Below are 19,424 nucleotides of genomic sequence, written 5' to 3'. Positions count from 1 at the left end.
GTTCTTGTCAATGAAATAAGTGAATGAATTTTTTTTCAAAACTATGAGACTCAAGAAATGAACTTGAATTGTGCATTTACTGTAATTCCAGTTACAGGAGTGAATAAAATGAAACTGAAAAATGCCATATATTATATCACTGTCTGAAAAAAATCCAAAAATATATTAAAATTTTAAATGTTCAAATAACTTTCTCTGGGATTTAAAATTAAGATTATGTAGCTAATATCAAATGTAAAATAAGGATAGCAAGACCACAGAATTAATACTCTGGGTCTTCCTTTCTCAATTGAACTAATTTACCTTTCAGTAACTAAAATTTCCATTACACTAAATGCTGAGCTACAAAAACTTTTTAAGTAAGACTGCTTCTACGTTGATCAGAATGTTTGGAGTCACAGAGGAACACTGATTTAAGTAAAGGGACTATATAATATGTCACTAATCCTTCACGGAAATGTTATAAAGAATACCATTATTTGGTCCATCAGGGGGAATATATAAAATATATTTTTCTCTGCCTTTTTTATATTAGGATCATCAGCCTAAATGACAGTTGGTGCTACATCTCTGTGGCAAGTTTCTGTAGTTAAAATACTATTCATCTGCTGTTTTGTCTGACATTTTTATGTTCAATTTTTTCCAGGTCTTCAGGGGTCTTCTTACTTCCTTAAAAATTACCAGCCATTGCTTCCTAATAGTATCAGTATATTTTTATAACCAAAATTTTCTTACAGAACTTCTGTATGCAGAAATTAGGTCACCACAACTATTAAGGCTATGCAAATTGACAGTGTTTAAAATGAGGCATCTAAAAATACATTAAAATGTTTAAATGATCCAATACCTGTTGTGGTATTGGGAGCGCTTTCAGAAGATGCTGGGAAGCATTTGCCCTTTAGAGTTGACCTAATTCTTCCTGACACCTTCATCAGGATACATTTCAGGACGTCTCTCTCATGATGGCAGACAGTGTGGGTGTTAGGATAGTTCTATAGTGTTCTCGCTTACTCCCAGTAAGTAATGCTGCAAGTCCAAGCTTACATAGCATAAAGCGGTGGTCTCTACCCTAGCACCACCAAAATTCAAGAGAGAGAGAAAATCAAAGAATAGCACCCCACTTGAAGTCAATGTTTGCCAAGTAAATAAAAAATATAAGATATCCAAAGGATTTTACAAGTTATTTTCATGTAGAAAATTTGCATTAATTCTGATAAATTGAAACAAAATCATAACTGAAGGTACTACTAACCATTATATCCTACATGGCAGAAGTGAAATCTAGCAGGATTTGAAAAATCTGTGTTAACTAGGCCTACTGACAAACTTATGAGATACTATTAAATTTCTTAAAAACATAGAGTATAGAAGATTAAAATAGTAGATTGTATATCCTATTTACACACACAACTGTGAAAATTGTATCAAAACTTAGTAACCAGTAAATTTTGGCTATATAGAAAAACTTTTAAATGTTTTTAAAACTCAAAAACTAAGTCTTGTATGAGGCTATACTCTGAAAACTACAATAGGATAAAAACAGTTACTGATTAATTTTCCTTAGTTTCTATTCCTAATAAGTACTTGAAAATATTTTAATTGTACCAATACAAGAACACACTTAGTTTGTTAAAACAAATGACTAAAATGTTTAAGTTTTCAAAAGAAGTCACTGACCCACAAAAGTACTGTAATATAGCACAACACTTTATTAAATGAAACAAATGTTGATGTAAGAAAAACATTATTATACCAATAGCATATTATAGTAAAAAGGCAATACCTTAACCATGAAGAGACTATAAATTTAGCATATGAAGAACATGTCTTTAAATAAAAACTAAACTTGATGACTAAAGAAGTATATTTAAAATATTTAATAAATATAGTGCACATTAGACTACAGAGAATTCTAAAGTTTGTAGTATACTGAAATCAAACAACCCCCATTTTTAATGTGAACAAAGTCTGACCAACTAAGTCCCTATCAAGCTCAACTTCCTACATACTACATTAATGTTTGACACAAATACAAATGACAGAGAAGCTCTCTACGTTGATTTAGGAAGATGTAGAGACTAAATAAGCACAGCTCTACTTTTATTAAAATACTTACTTAGCGTTATGAGTAAGTACAGCACCCTAGAGAAGAAGAGAAAATGATTGATCTTCCTGTGTGCTATGATCCACATAACAAGCATTAAACTCAGTGTCGAGGGACTACTGACAATGTGGAAATAAGCAAACATATCTAACTCAAAATTTTCTCTTACGCCTAGGCAAAGTAGCCAAGGTGCTAGAACAGTGGTTTTCAACCTGTGGGTCATGACCCCTACAGTCCTCCCCACCTCACCCCCACAGGACTTGCCTATGACCATCAGAAAACACAGATATTCACATTACAATTCATAACTCTAAAAAAATTAGTTATGAAAGTGACAAAAATAATTTTATGGTTGGTGCTTACCACAATGAGGGGAACTATATAAGAGGGTTGTCACAGCATTGGGAAGGTTGAGAACCATTGCTCTAAAGGGTTTCTTTAGCTTTCTTAATTTCAAATAATAATAAGCTTATTTGTGGCATATACTAAGTCATTCCTTAACAAAACAAAACAAAACAAAACAAAACAAAACAAAACAAAACAAAAAAACACTAGTTGTTTTAAGTGAAGGTACCTCCTAAGCAGACTGGCCTTTGGAAAGAAGCAGACTCTGAGGCTGAGACTTTAAAAGGGATGCACGGCTTTACAGTCATATTCGTGTTGATAACTGTTACCTTAATGAAGCACAACAGTCAGTATTCCCTATATAATGATGAATAAGGAAACTTTCTCTGAGACACTCTGAACACTGCACTTCTCACCTAGAAACATGAGCATCTAGAGAACTGACTGGCTGGCTCTTCTGACTTTCCTTTCAATTAGTCTTGACTATTACCACTGCTTAAATAAAACCTTACTAGGAATTCAAATACAATTTTAGCAACTAACTGTGGTAAGTTACTGCAGTGAACACTGATCAATCATTTCAATTAAATGTCTTAATATGTAGAATAAATATATAGTGAGGCCAATTAAAAAATTTTAAATAATAGCTGTTACAAAACCCTACATTCTATCAATGGTACAATATCTATAAGTAAACTATTTTAATCCTTGTAACAGGTAACAATTTTAGTGCAAGCCACCACCCACATGAATGCTTTCTATAAATGTTAATTCAAAACTTGTTTTAAGTCATATTTCACAAACATCAGAAAAAATGATGAACCTATTTTGTGAATGCTACTGGGGACTTCTCTCACAGGAAACAGTGAAATGAGTGCGTGATCTAAAATTTCTCATTACAGATGGATATTGATAATGTGAACACTATTTGGGAAAAGCCAAATCCAATCCCACCTAAAGTGTGGAATCAATTCAGTATTTATATCTGCAACAGCCAGCTTGCAACTTTAAAAGTGAAATAAGAAAACAAAACAAAACAAAAACAAGGAAACCCAGAACAAGAAACAAGGCAATTCGTGACAATACAAAATAAGGGCAAATATCTCTTCACAGCATGAGAAATAGATTAGACATTTCCGTACCTTAAACTCATCTGCTTTGTTCTCTAATAAACTGATCTCCCTCTGCTCATGCCCTGGGAAAGATTTTAGCACTGCAACCTGCTGTGTTCAAGCTCCATGTAATTTTGCATTTTCCTGTTCATAATTAACTAATTATACTCCAATCAATAGTGTAGATCCTGATTTTACAATGTAAATCAGATAAAGGAGATAATGGCTAGGAGGTCAATCTCATTTTATTTACCAAGCCCAGCATGAACATTCAATTTCATTACATCCTAAGTACCTGAACAGCAGTCAATCTTACTGACAGGCTTACAGAGCACCTTGAGGTGATCACTACAGTAAAGCAGCCTACATTTTTCTTTCTATGAAGATCCACTTGTAAATCCCGTCTCTGTTCGCATTCCTTACAAATATCTAAATTTACAAAGTAGTGACTCAAGTCAGGTAGAGATAAACTCTGCCTTCATAAGTCTTGATATGTCTTAAACAAGTATGAAAAGTCAAAAATAATTTCAGAAAACTGAAAATGTTTCAGAAAATGTTAATATTCTAAATCTGTTGCAGAATCCTCCTGAATTTTTAAACAGATCTGGGTGAAATATTTCCATATTGTGAGTCAAGTAAAAGATACATGTGAGGAGGTGTGTATGTGTGTGTGTTTAAAGTTTGTAAATATGAGTGTTTAAAAAGTAGTTCACTGTTGCATAAACAGGAAAGTAAGTTAACAAATGTGAACATTATTTGTCAGAAAACTAATTTTATGCCACATATGGTTTCAGATACACATTCAAGAAACACAAGATGTGGTGTTACATAACTGATACATAAATATCTAAACTTAAACTCAATACACACTAAGGCTAAAATTTGTTCTCGTACAAAACTGTTCTTGTTAAATGAACGGATTATGACATTTTGGGCAAGCAGTGTTGCTCTATTAATGAAGAAATCCTTAACTGGATTTTTCTAATTAAGGAAGTTGTACTTGGATTCAGAAGACACTACTTTTCTACAAACCCTTTGTCTAGAAACAAATCTTTTGAGGAATCGAAGAGCCCCTTAAAGGCATTAAACCCACAACCATTATTAATCAACATTGAACAAACTAATGATTATTTTAAACAGATAACTATATATGAATTGTTTTCAAAGTAATGCCCTTGACCAGCTCAATCAACATTACTTGAAACCTGCTACGAACTCAAATTTTTGAGGTTCATCACAGACCTACAGAATTAGAAACTCCAGAAAGTGATGGAGAGAACATTTGGTGGAGCTGGAGGATAAGAAGAAGATGATAGTCAACTGAGTCTCAAAGTTCTTCCTGCGACTCTGATACATGACTACCATTCCAGCCATTTGGTATTTCAGAGGCATTTCATTTCTTTCCCAATATTATATGTTAGGGGAGCTAACTATGTGTTAGCGGGGGGGGGGGGTAGTATCATGTGTGTGTGTGTTCGTGTGTGTGTGTGTGTGTGTGTGTGTGTTTGTGAGTGTGTGTGTTGGTCTGCCATGCAGCTTCAGAAATCCTCCACCACATTTTTTGATAAATGGCCTCTCATTGGCCTGGTATTTGCCAAATCTGTAGGGTGACTTACCAGTCAATTACAGAGATCCTTTAGCCTGTGTTTTGCATTACTAGGGTATAAGTCTGTGCCAGCTTTTCACATGGGTAGGTACTGATGCTAATATGGCACTTTACCAATTAAGCACTCTCCCTTAAAATATCAGCCCTTTCCTGACATTTTAATATTCCTTCCGTTTCCTATCCTGCAGCAAATAACTGTCAAATAACTGAGCTGTCTGTCATTCTCTTATGTGTTATAAATTTATAAGATATAAATTACTTAGAATGTTTTTACAGATAAACATTAATTTTTATCTTGAAGAGCAAAAGGCCAATAACGTGCAAAAGTTAATGTACTTCATTTAGGATATTATTAAAAGAAATGCTTCATTCTGCTCTGAATATGACTTTGAAGACTATATCATGTAGGAACTGTGACAACATGTAACATGGGGCTTTTACCAAGCTTATATACCACTGAAAACTGAATGGTGAAGAATGACAATTACACTGTTCTAACAGTAACCACCGTGGAAAGGCTTTTGGTTAACACTACCACTACAACCATGATACTACCTATGATTTCTCAAAACCAAAACAGAAACCCATCAGAGGGAAAAAGAAACCCTAAATTAAAAAATACTCATTAATGTTTTCTTACTTTATGCTAAAAGACAATTTGACTAAAGCAGAGTTCATTTGAAAAATGGTAAGCATCCATTGTCATTTCTCTTAAACTTTTCTGGAGTTCACCATCTTTGCTATAAGTTAAGTAATGTCAATTGCCTCTTCCTTATATTCAAAGAAAGTATACTGCTTTTCCTAAGAATTATGAGTATTTTTTCCAGTGCAATAAGATCAATAAATTACTAATATCCTTATACATTATTTCATACATGTTTAATTTTACTAAACATTTTATGCACTCATATGGTTCCTTTAACTACAGATTACTAGAAACACCAGCTTTACAATTACACTTGCATTTACTATCTATTCTAATCCTAAAGTTTAAACTATTCCAAATGCCCTTATACCTGAAAAGGCCCAAACCCACAATGATAAACAATGGAATTTTAAGAGACAGTTTGACAATTTACATGTATATGTGCATTTCAATTTCAGCAGGCTCTTCTAAATCAGTTCAAGATTAGGTGGTGCAATATTCAAAGTATTTCTGCTGTTGGCTTAAATCTGGATCAGTAAAGCATGAGGATCAAATGTAAACTCTGTGAACCTCTGGGAAGATACAGGGGCTGGTGAAGATCGTTCAGCAGGCAGGCTGTATACACAACAAGCTCTGTATTTCCCGCATTTAATAGCTTCACATTTAAGTTCAAATGTAAAATTATATGGAACACAACAAGTTCATATTAAATAAAACAAAAAGGAATAAATTTTGATATTTCTGGAAAAAAATACCTAAATACTAATACAGGTACTATGTTCATTCTTGAGTTGAATTTCTAGTTATAAAATGTCCGTGCTGACATCAAGTGCTTCCACAGTACTCAAAGAGTTGTAATCTTCACCAGTCCTTCACTTTTGCTGGATACACAAATAGAAATAGCATTACATATGAGTCTAGGGTTGTTCTCGTATGTGAATACACGCAGTAAGGGAGGTGATACAGACCTGCAGATCAGTGGGAAGCATTGTCCTTTTTACAAACAAATAACACACAGAGAGTAATTCAGTAACAGGGGAGCACAGAGCAGGAAAGCCCCACTGGCTTCCTTTAGTTTTCAGTCCAAATACTGCATTGTATTATGCCAAAGAAACAAGAGGGAAGACATTTACCAACTAAAATAATTCTGATAAGACATTACCACTATTGTTTTTAATAATACATACACCCAGTGTTTCTGAATATTGTAACAGAGAGAGAGAGAGAGAGAGAGAGAGAGAGAGAGAGAGAAGAGAGAAGAGAGAAGAGAGAAGAGAGAAGAGAAAAGAGAAAAGAGAAAAGAGAAAAAAGAAAAATAGAAAAAGGAAATCCACGCAGGCAAATTAACTGCCTTGTCTACCCATATAATAAAGCAATCAATTACATTCTATCCAAACTTGACAAGCAAAAGCACTTTCTGCAGTGATAAGCTTATGGGAAGAACAAGATAGCTGCTGTTCTCCTTTAGTTTATATGCTCTACTGAGAGTTTTATCCACATTTTAAAATCACACTTATAAAAGAGGTTTCCAGGACTGCCTCCGAGGATGAGCTGTGGCAGAGTTGGGTCTCATGAAGGGTATCTACACAGTAAAGTGATAAGAAAAGAGCATTAACATTTAAAGATCATAGCAGCTCTGAACTATGTCTTATGAAACATACTAATAATACCACAGTAGATTCAAATAACAAAGAGACAGAAATCCTCACCCTAAATGCCATGATCTTGGGCAGGTTCTTACTGATTACAAGTGAATATTTTTTGAACACTGAGCTGCCTTCTCTTTTATTATTGGTAATAGCTCTGATTGTCAAACTCGATCTATTCTATGAGAGAAGGGCTTAAATATAAAGGAAAATATATGTTATCAATTATTATTTTGAAAAGTAGCTGTGTGCTGCTTTTGTAATCAAGAATAGCAATTTTACAGTACTGAAGGAAACATACAACTGTCCCTCATCTTTACACTTGACTTCCTCTGAAAAAAACTGAATTAGAAATGTATGGCTAATAGTATTTGCTAACTTTGTGCCTTGATTTTGGTAGAAGAACTCTTAAGGGCTTAGAGGTTAGAAGTAACATTTTTTGACTATGTAGAAACAAAATTTCCCATTTCTTTCACATATTTAGAGCTGTATAGATTAATAGTCACATCATAAAATGTTCATTTTTAAAATTTTACTACTAGAAAGATGTGTTTAATGCTTCTAAGTTCCACTGAGAAAAAGAAAGTGAAAAGAGGCACACAGAGAAATAAAGCAGTACTGAGAAGAGCTACCATGCCAAACTCAACCACAGACCCAGAAAACAAACAAAACTCCACAAGGAAAAGAATATACTGTCAAACAATGCTAAGAGAACGGCTGTCTTCTAAGCATATGAGAAGCAACTGCAAGAGTTGGACTCCTTGCAAAGAGCAAATCCTGTGCTACAGTTTTCAGTACCTTAGGCCCTCCGTGAAGAGCTTGAGCAGCTGGGAATCTGAATGGCTCCTTTGTCTCAGCATTAAGCCATACATGCAAAGCACATTCTAGAAGGAGTAAGCATGTATAATGTACGCATATTTCACTCGTGTGCAAAGTAATGGAGACTAACAGAAAACTGAAAAGGATTTTGTAATTACTTATGATAGTCCTTTGCAAATACATGCATAGAATATCATGAAAATCCATTTTAAACTTCAATTAAATCACGTTGGTCTTTAACTGTGGTAAAATCATAAGTTACTTTTAATATTTCCTTTCATACTAACTTTCATCTAATATTTTTAATCTCTCTAGATGCTAGAATAAGCAGCATGACTCATATTCAGCTCTCATATGTCAAGATAAAAGGCTGCAGTATTTTAAATCAAAGTGTATGTTTTAACCTAGCATTTACTCCATTTGTATCCATTTAGCTCCCTTTGGAATTAATATACAAAAAATATTTTCAAAGAGTTTCACCAACAGATTAATCAGAAACTATAAATGAGTCCTGCAGCTTACACTAGGTGAAGTAGTATAAGAAGTATCTGTTGTGTTTGGTCGAGTCACATATGTTAAATCAGTACAGTGCAGTGAAGTGAGGGAGCATACCTAATGACAAATGCATGGGCGTGATAGTTAAGATGGTTTACCTTCAGTAGCCACTTTGATCACACTTTAAATGTGTGGTCTTAGGTAAATAATTCTCCATTTCTTCACGGACTACAAATAAAACTAGTTTCTGATTCCTATCTGTATCTGAGAGATTATTGCCGTGGGGATTAAAAGAAATCAATATGGAAAGCAGCAAAAACGTGACAGGAATACAGTGAGTGGGAACCAGAATGAAAGCCAGCAGACCTGGCAAACATTACAAAACTGTTCTGTAGAAGAGAAGTCTTAATACATAACAATTCACACAGGAACTTTTAACATATACTTGGATTAATTAAATTTCCCATTGTTTGCAGCTTCTATAGCACAGATCACTCATATCTAAAAGAAGATATGCACATCTCACAGGTCTTACGAGAACTGACAGACATAGCACAGGTAGAGGGCAGAGTCCGGGACCAAAACCTAATTTGATAATTATCATAATTTCCAGTTCAAAGATACTTGGAAGTAACATTCCTTTGTGCCTAAGTTATAACACATAATTTTCTAGATACCACAATTCAGCACCAAACCCCAAATATGTGCCTTAATCCCACTGTTAAATTCCCTTTAGCTCTAGCTCATTAAAATGAGGGGTTTTTGTTTTGTTTTGTTTTGTATTTTTGGTTTTGTTGAGACAAGGTTTCTCTGTGTAGCCCTGGCTGTCCTGGAACTCACTCTGTAGATCAGGCTAGCCTCTAACTTAGAAATCCCCTTGCCTTTGCCGCCCAAGTGCTGGGATTAAAGGCTTGTGCCACCACTGCCTGGCCAAAATGATGTATTTTTATGGATGAAAACCAAAGCCAATATAAATTTAAACTCTTGACATACAAATAACGGATAAACTACGATGCTCATTTAGAATACAGGAAATAAAATCAAGAAAACAATGTATTTGGGTTCTAATACTAAACTGGATTAAATTTGTCTTGGGGTTTTAAGAACTGAAAAGTTTAAGAGAAAGCATACAACAAGAGACTTGACTACACAAGTTTGTTCTATGTTGCTTCAAGTCAATGCAGGGAGATAATGCAAATCGTAAATGAATGGTCAGACTATGCATTTCCAGATTATTTTCTGATTTGGATATTGTTTTAAAAAATAATACAGATGACAAAATGACAAGTCAACTTAATTCAAGGTAATCCATTTTATCAATAACAGAACTGGTTAGAGATTACATCCTGCCTGCTTAAATATGTATCTCTCTGAATGTATATTTGCTTGTGTGTTTGTGTATGTATGTGTGTATGCACACGAATATGGATGGGTGAGTGTGCAAATGTGTGTGGAGGCTGCAGTCTGAAATCAGGTGTCTTCCTCAATTACTCTCCAACTCATTATAATTGTTATTTATTTTCTTGAGATGGGAATCCCTCACTAAACCTGTTGTTCACTGATTGGTATCAGCTGGCTGGCCAGTAAGCCACTGGATTCTCCTGTTTCTGTCTTCAGGAGACTACAAGCTGGGATTACAAGCATGCCCTACCATACTCAACTTACATATGGGACATGAAGATTGGAAATCAAGTCTTCATCCTTATACAAGAAGCATTTCACAGACAAGTCTCTCTCCAGCCCTAAGGAGAAGTACTTTTGCTACATGAACAAAATAAATATTGATAAACGTAATAAATGATCATGTGTAAATTAATAAAATATACAATGGAAAGTAAAAAATTCAAAATTAATCTTTTTAAGTAGGTAAATGAATAAAACAAACATTTCATTGTTAAATGTACTTGAAAACAAGATTTGCCAGGCAGTGGTGGCGCATGCCTTTAATCCCAACATTTGGGAGGCAGAGGCAGGAGGATTTCTGAGTTCAAGGCCAGCCTAGTCTATAGAGTGAGTTCCAGGACAGCCAGGGCTACACAAAGAAACCCTGCCTCAAAAAACAAACAAACAAACAAACAAACAAATCCCCAAACCCCAAATAAACAAAAAACAATAATAACAAAAACAAGATTTATCCTACTTATAATTTAATATCCCAGAAACAATATAATTAGCTATGAAAATTGAATACATATATGTGAACCATATATAAGCTTTTGTGATTTTTAAATATCTTCTTGCAGTCATTTTATGCAATCATAATGAATTAATTATAATTAATGATAGCATAAAATATGAATCACAAATTTACTTAAAGGTTTAGCTTTCCTGCACATCTAAACATTATACAGTAATTATTAAAATGATAAGAGAACATGAAAAAATTAAGTCACACCATAAATATTAAATGTGGTGGGCTGGTTTAGTTCTTCTACATGTCTAACAATATCCTTAAATTAACCTGATTAGAAAAATTAGGGAATTTTAATACAAATTAGGGAAAAGGCATGGTAAGTTAACTGTTTTTAACCCCCAAATTTTCACAAACCTTAACAGACATGAATGCTTTGAAAATTGAATATCCTTTTCCTAGTCTTTTTAACAGAAACATATCCTTTAAAAATCACCTTTAAGTATAAGGATTCCTTTAGGGAATTCTGTTTATTTTCTAATTCTTTTCTCAGAATCTAGTCTTCTCATGATGCAACAACCACTACAACAAAAGCCCTAACTTTAATTCTTTTTTTTTTTTTTTTTGGTAGTAAATAAGGAAATTTTAATTCTTCTCTCTTTAACAGTACACCTTTGCCCTATTGCCTTCCCCACCCCAAGTCAACCCCTCTTAGCAAATGAGTGCACACTTCAAGAGGGAAAAGACTGGATGGCTGCAATTTACAGGGAGCTTGAGTGTGAGAAGTGGCCGCACGGGGTAATTTTCTCCAACTCTACATTCCAGTTTCTTTTCCTGAATAATATTTTTAGCCTTTGAAATTTTCTTAAGTTTATATGACATATTTTTTATACATTTTTTTTATTATTTTCTTTATTTACATTTCAGATGCTATCCCGAAAGTTTCCCATACCCCTCCCCCCACCTCTGTTCCCCTACCCACCCACTCCCACTACTTGGCCCAAGCCTTGCCTTGTGCTAGGTCATATAGAGTTTGGAAGACCAAGGAGCCTCTATTCCCACTGATGGCCGATTAGGCCATCTTCTGCTACATATGCAGCTAGAAACACAAACCCAGGGGGTACTGGTTAGTTCCTGTTGTTGTTCCACCTACAGGGTTGCAGCCCCCTTCAGGTACTTGGGTACTTTCTCTAGTTCCTCCATTGGGAACCCTGTGTTCCATCCAGTAGCTGGCTGTGAGCATCCATTTCGGTGTTTACCAGGCACTGGCATAGCCTCACAAGAGGCCGCAATATCAGGGTCCCTTCAGCAGTATCTTGCTGGCATGAGCATTAGTATCTAGGTTTGGTGGCTGATGATGGGATGGACTCCCGAATGGGGTACTCTCTGGATAGTCCATCCTTTCATCTTAGCTCTAAATTTTGTCTCTGTACCTATAACCTTTCATGAGAGTTATGTTCCTTATTCTAAGGAGGAATGAAGTATCCACAAATGGTCATCCTTCTTGATTTTCTTCTGTTTTCCATAATGTGTCTTGGATATTCCAAGTTTCTGGGCTAATATCCGCTTATCAGTGAGTACATATCTAGTGACTTCTTTTGTGATTGGGTTACCTCACTAAGGATGATATCCTCCAAATACATCCATTTGCCCAAGAATTTCATAAATTCATTGTTTTTAATGGCTGAGTAGTACTCCATTGTGTAAATGTACCACAGTTTCTGTATCCATTCCTCTATTGAGGGACATCTGGGTTCTTTCCAGCTTCTGGCTATTATAAATAAGGCTGCTATGAACATAGTGGAGCATGTGTCCTTATTACCAGTTGGAAGATCTTCTGGGTATATGCCCAGAAGAGGTATAGCTGGATCCTCCGGTAGTACTATGTCTAATTTTCTGAGGAACCACCAGACTGATTTCCAGAGAGGTTGAACAAGCTTGCAATCCCACCAGCAATGGAGGAGTGTTCCTATTTCTCCACAACCTCGCCAGCATCTGCTGTCACCTGAATCTTTAATCTTGGCCATTCTGACTGGTGTGAGATGGAATCTCAGGGTTGTTTTGATTTGCATTTCCCTGATGGCTAAGGATGTTGAACATTTTTTCAGGTGTTTCTCAACCATTCGATATTCCTCAGTTGAGAGTTCTTTATTTAGCTCTGTACCCCATTTTTTAATGGGTTTTTTTGAGTTTTTGGACAAAAAGACCACCAACAGATTGGGAAAGGATTTTTACCAATCCTAAATCTGATAGAGGACTTATATCCAATATATACAAAGAGCTCAAGAAACCTAACTTTAATTCTATCGATGGCTTTAAATCACTAAGTTCTACTTTTTATAAAGCAAGGCAGGTCAAAAGCATCAAGAAAACATTTTAAGTGGCAGGGATGTTGAAAAATGTTTAAGAACAGTGATGGAAAGAGGACAATATTACACCTTGCATTCTTTGTTCTCGTCTGTCTTAAAATGTTCAATAAGCATTCAAGGCTGCTTTGGAAAAAGACATTTAGATAGTGCACTGAAGCACTGCTAGTCTGGTGAGGCTTGGCAAGGGAAAACACACAACCTGAACAGTAGCCAAGACACTGGAGGAAATTCCTCAATGATCTCAATACAGAGAGCTCAAATTCTGGTTATTTTATTGGGCAAAAGACAGACCCAGAGGTTCTAGGAAGTGGTGTTAACAGAGCTACTGAACTCAGGGAAAGACTAGCAACAGAAAGAAAGCACTGTCCATATTGCCTTCCAACACTGATCCAACAGTGAATGATAGTTCCCCTCCACTCACATCTCCATCAGCATTTGTCAGCTCTTCTATTGATCAGAGCTATTCTTACAGCAGAAAGATGCAATCTCAAAGAAGTTTTAAATTGCTTTCCTCTAAGCACTAAGGATGTTCAACATTTTCTGAGACGTGTTGTAGCCATTTCTATTTCTTCCTTCTGTGAACTCTCTTCAAATGCAGAGCTCACTACCAACCTGACCATCTGATTCCTTGGATATGTTTTATTACTATTATTATTAATTTGTATATTACGAGTATTAATCCTCTATATGATGTGGTGCTGGCAAGTTCTTGCCTACTCTGTAGTCTTCATCTTCACTTGTCTCTTTTGTTGCTCCAAAATTCTTCAGTGTTTTGAAGTGCCATTTGGGAGTTGTTGCCTTAATTCAGAGTGAGTGGAGTTCTATTCCCAAAGTATTTTCCTACACATCTATAATTTCTAGGGTACTGCTTATGTTTTCTTCTAGCAATATCAGCACTTCAGTTTCACATAAGTTCTTACATTCATTGTTTTGCTTTGTTTTATTTTTGTAACAGGATGATAGATACAGGTCTAACTTCATTCTACACATCCAGTACCATTTGTTCAGGATGTTCTTTTCTCTGTGTGCACCCTCAATGGAATCAGTGTGGAGAATTTTCAGAAAGATAAAGTAGATCTATCATATGAGTGCACATACCACTTCTTGACCTATACAAAAGAACTTGCTATCTTGCTTCACAGATACGTGCTGTAGCTGTGCTCTCTGTTCTATTCCCAGTATTTAGGAAATGGAAAAAGCCTAAATGTTCTTCATTTGATGACTGGACAATGAAAAGGAAGTACATACATACAATGAAATTCCACTTACCTACACAGAAAAACGAAATCATGAAACTTGTAGATAAAAAAGGACCTGGAAAAAGTTGTGCAGAAATAATACAGAACCTGAAAGACAAATGCCATTGCCTCTTATTGGACACGAATCTTTAGATAAACATATATAACCTGGAACAAGTTCAGAATCCAGGGACATATAATGGATGTTTTGGGGGGATAGAGGAACTTTCGATAAGAAGATAGAAGGCTACATGGGCTATGATAGGGAACACAGCAAAAACTGGAGCAGCAGACTTTAACTGAAGAGAGGGAAGAAAGGCAACACACAGAGAAAGGAAGGAAGAGAGATAACACTAAGGATGCTTGAAAAGGCCACAGGGAATATATTACTTTATGTTTACTTAAAATACATAATATAAACAAATATATACAAGTTTACGAGTATTTGCACATATTCAGGTTAAAAGAACTAATGCTATTTGAAGTGATATTTAAAGTGTCTCCTAAGGAAAGGCCATCCAGAGATTGCCGGACATGGGGATCCATGCCATAAACAGTTACCAAACCCACAGACTAGTATGGATACCAAGAAGTACTTGCTGACAGGAGCCTGACATAGCTGTCTCCTGAGAGACTCTGCCAGAGGCTGACAAATACAGAGGCGGATGCTCGAAGCCAACCATTGGACTGAGCATGGGGTCCCCAATGGAGGAGTCAGAGAAAGGACTTAAGGAGCTGAAGGGGTTTGCAATCCCATAGGAAGAACAACAATATCTACTAACCAGACGCCCCAGAGCTTGTAGGGACTAAATCACCAACCAAAGAGTACACATGGAGGGACCGATGGCTCCAGCAGCATATGTAGCAGAGAAATACCTTGTGGGACATCAATAGGAGAAGAGGCCCTTGGTCCTTTGCAGGCTCGATAACCCAGTGCAGAGGAATGCCAGGACAGGGAAATGGAAATGGATGGGTGAAGGGAACACCCTCTTAGAAGCAGGGGGAGGGAGGATGGGATAGGGGGTTTTTGGAGGGGAAATGAGGAAAGGGGATAACATTTCAAATGTAAATAAAGAAAATATCTAATAATTTTTAAAAAGTGTCTCTAAATTCTAGTAATACACACACACAAATATGTATATGTATATACACATATATTGTGTATGTATATACATGTCTCTATATATTGAATTTTTGTCAGTTTGAAGCAAACCTTAAAACATGTTTCTACTCACTGCTTTTTATATATTTTTAATTAATAAAGCACATTTAGGATAATTTTAGTTTCATATACAAAATATGAATAAGTAAAAAGCATGACTCACACCTACTTTTTCACACACATACAGGCACACACACACCACTACCACCACCATCACTACCACAAAAATAACAACAGCAACAACAAAATGACAGTAATCACATGCCAAAACAAGAACATTAACAGAAATCAACAAAACTATTCAATGATGCCTCTCAACATCAATGGTCCCATGCTCCCAAAGACACTGACTAAAAGAATGGAAAAACATGATTCATCCTTTTAATGCACCTAAAAAATACACGTAAAAATTTTAGTATCTAACAAGTTAACTTCAAACCAAAAATAATCAAGAAAAGAGAGGGAAAGACAGTACATACTCATGAAAGAAAAAGAAATAACCAAGAGAGCACTGCAATTCCCAAACACAAGTACATTCAAGTTCATAAAAGAAACACTACAGCTTAAATCACACATTGACCTTCAAACACTAGTATGAAGGTCATCCAAACAAAAAGTAAACAGAAATGCTGGAGCTAACTGATATCATAAATCAATGGGCAGCTATCCACAGAAAATTTCACCTAAACACACAAGAATATACCTTCTTCTTAGCACCTCTTAGAACTTTCTCCAAAACTGACCACATTCTTGGGTACAAAGCAAGTCTCAATAGATATAAAACTAAAAAATAAAAAATAAAAAACAAAAAACTTGACCAAACACCCTGCATACTATTAGACAAAAGCAGATTAATGCTGGATTTCAACATCAGAAAGCCTTCAAACCCATGGAAACTGAAAAACTCACTACAAGATAAAAAACAGGCCAAGACAGAAATTAAGAACAAAATTAAAGATGTTCTAGAATTGAAAGATAATGAATATACAGCATATCCAAATTATTGAGAGAAGACGAAGGCAGTTCTTAGAGGCAAGTTCACAGCAGTAAGAAATTAAACAAAAGAGAGAGATTGAGAGAGAGAGAGAGATCTATTAGTGACTTAAGATCACACCCAAAAGCTCTAGAACAAAGAGGAGGAAGTACACCCAAGAAGAATAAACAGCAGGAAATACTCAAAATCAGGGCCGAAATCAATTACATAAAAGCAATGAAACAATACAAAGAATCAATGAAACAAAGATTTAGCTTTTTGAGAAAATCAGTAAGACTGACACACCATTATACCAATTAAAAGGTAAAGTGAAAATATATAAATTAACAAGATCATGAAAGGGGACAGAACAACAGACAGTAAGGAAATCCACAGAATCACAATGACATACTTTAAACACCTTACTCCATAAATCTGGAATAGCTAAAATAAATGGATAATTTTCTCGATATAAATCATTTATCAAAGTTAAATCAAGAGCAGATAAAAAATTTAATAGATCTATAGCCCCTAGTAAAACAGAAGCAGCCACTAAAAGTCTCCCAAGAAAGAAAGAGAGGAAGAATTAGTGCCAATACTCCTCAAGTTATTCCACAGAATAGAAACAGAAAGAACACTACCCAATTCATTTTATGAGGACAGAGTTATCCTGAAATCCAAAACACATAAAAACAGAAAAAAGAAAATTACAAACCAATTTTACCATGAACACAGATGTATAATTCTTAAAATATTCCCAAACTGAATCCAAGAACATATCAAAAAATAGATTAATGATCAAAAAATATCATTAATCATTGAGTAGGGTTCACCCCAGAGATGTAGACACAGTTAAACATACATAAATCAATAAATACAATCCACCATATACACAAGCTAAAAGACAAAAAACACATAACTATCACATTAGATGACAAAAAGGCCTTTAAGAAAACCCAACAGTCCTTCATGATAAAAGCCCTGGGAAGATTAGGGATACAGGCGGAATATGCAAACATAATAAAGGCAATTTACAGTAAGTCCAAAACAAACACCAAATTAAACAGAGAAAAATTCAAAGCAATTCAACTAAAATCAGGAGCAAGATAATGTTGTCCTTTCACTACATATATTTTGATGTGTACTCGGAAGTACTGTATTTGAAGTGCTGCCAGTGCAAAAAGACAACTCAATGAAATCAAAGGGGTATAAATTGGAAAGAAAGAAGTTAATGTATCATTGATAGTATACATAAGTGAACTTAAAAATTCAACCACAAGCCTCCTACAGGTGACAAACACTTTCAGCAAAGTAGCTTGATACAGAATCAACTCATAAAAATCAGTAGACCTCCTATGTATAAATTGCACATGGACTGAGAGAGAAATCAAGAAAACAACACATTTCACAATAGCTGTCAATAACAGAAAAGATCTTGCGGTAATGCCAGTCAAGCAGGGTAACCAAAGGCACATAACCTTTACCTTACCACATAGACACTTACTCAACCATGTTCACTGCTAAAGTACTCATAATAGCCGACATTGGAAACAACTTAGATGTCCCTCAAAAGAAGAATGAATAAAGATAATGTACATTTACATAATGGAGTATTATCCAGTCATTAAAAAAATGACAGCATGAAGTTGTAGGCAAATTGCCAGAACTAGAGAAAAGAATTATCACCTGTTGAAAACAGAATATGGTATGTATTCACTTGTATGTGGATACTAGCTATTAAGTCAATGAATGATAGTTGAGCTACATAATCCACAAAACTCACAGAGATTAGGTATTGAGTAAGGACTAAAGGGTTGGGGACAGATAGATCACCCTAGGAAAGGGAAATAGAGCAGTTAGTTATGAATGGATCCTGAGTGGGTAGAATGGGAGGATCAGGCATGTACCACAAGGATAAGGCAGGATAAGGGAGGAAATATAGGGACAGATGGCGAAAATTAAGGTGCAGTTCAGGAATTGTATGGAAACAGAAAAAGGTTTCTAAAATATATATGTATATGAAGTCTATCTGAATGAAATTGCCTCATATGCCCCAGTAGAGGGGAATGCCAGGGCCAGGAAGCAGGAGTGGGTAGGTTGGGGAGCAGTATGGGGGGAGGGTATAGGGGTTTTGGGGGATAGCATTTGAAATGTAAATGAAGAAAATAATAAAAAATGCCTTAAATAAAAAAAAATGAAACTGACAATTAATGGTGGAGACATTGTCACATAATGATTGTCACATAATGATTGTCACATAAAGATTGAAGTATTAAGACTGGGTTACATCTAATTGAGCTCTTGGCCAAAGGGGTCATTCCATGGGAACCCCCAAACAAACCACACTGTTAGCAAGACTATAGGTTCTCAAAAATACAACACATGTACTACAGTCAAGGCAAAATACTATGAATGAGATAAGTTACCAACTCCCAAAGTGGCTGAAATAGTGAAGTAGGGGGATTTGGGTTGTTTTGCATTTTGTGCAATAATAGTGTGAAAATCTGTGGTCTAGAGGACCCTAAAAAGAAACACCAACAGAAACTGACAAAATCAAGAAATGTCCACACCTTTTACATTACTATTATTCACTATAGCCTTTATCATCAGCTACTACTATCAAATAGCTTGCGCTGTAAAATCAAGAATTGACAAATGGGACCTCATAAAATTGCAAAGTTTCTGTAAGGCAAAAGACACTGTCAACAAGACAAAAAGGCCACCAACAGATTGGGAAAGGATTTTTACCAATCCTAAATCTGATAGAGGACTAATATC

At 35.4% G+C, this 19,424-nt stretch overlaps 1 protein-coding gene across 7 annotated transcripts in view; it reads right to left on the bottom strand.

The window, feature by feature from the left end:
• Positions 1-19,424, bottom strand: part of Phf14 (PHD finger protein 14) — a 169,153-nt gene that overhangs the window by 35,977 nt on the left and 113,752 nt on the right. For 3 of the 7 annotated variants that reach the window (XR_003843301.1, XR_003843299.1, XR_003843300.1), the window contains one exon: positions 848-7,395. The exons of the other annotated variants lie outside the window; for them this stretch is intronic. The gene's annotated coding sequence lies outside the window, so the exon portion shown is untranslated. The remainder of the gene's footprint in view (positions 1-847; positions 7,396-19,424) is intronic. 7 annotated transcript variants of the gene reach the window in all.

The sequence above is a fragment of the Mus pahari genome, chromosome 2, assembly GCF_900095145.1.
Source record: "Mus pahari chromosome 2, PAHARI_EIJ_v1.1, whole genome shotgun sequence".
Taxonomy (NCBI): Eukaryota; Metazoa; Chordata; class Mammalia; order Rodentia; family Muridae; genus Mus; species Mus pahari.
The sequence above is the reverse complement of the archived record's forward strand: the minus strand, read 5'-3'. Positions and strand labels throughout refer to the sequence as shown.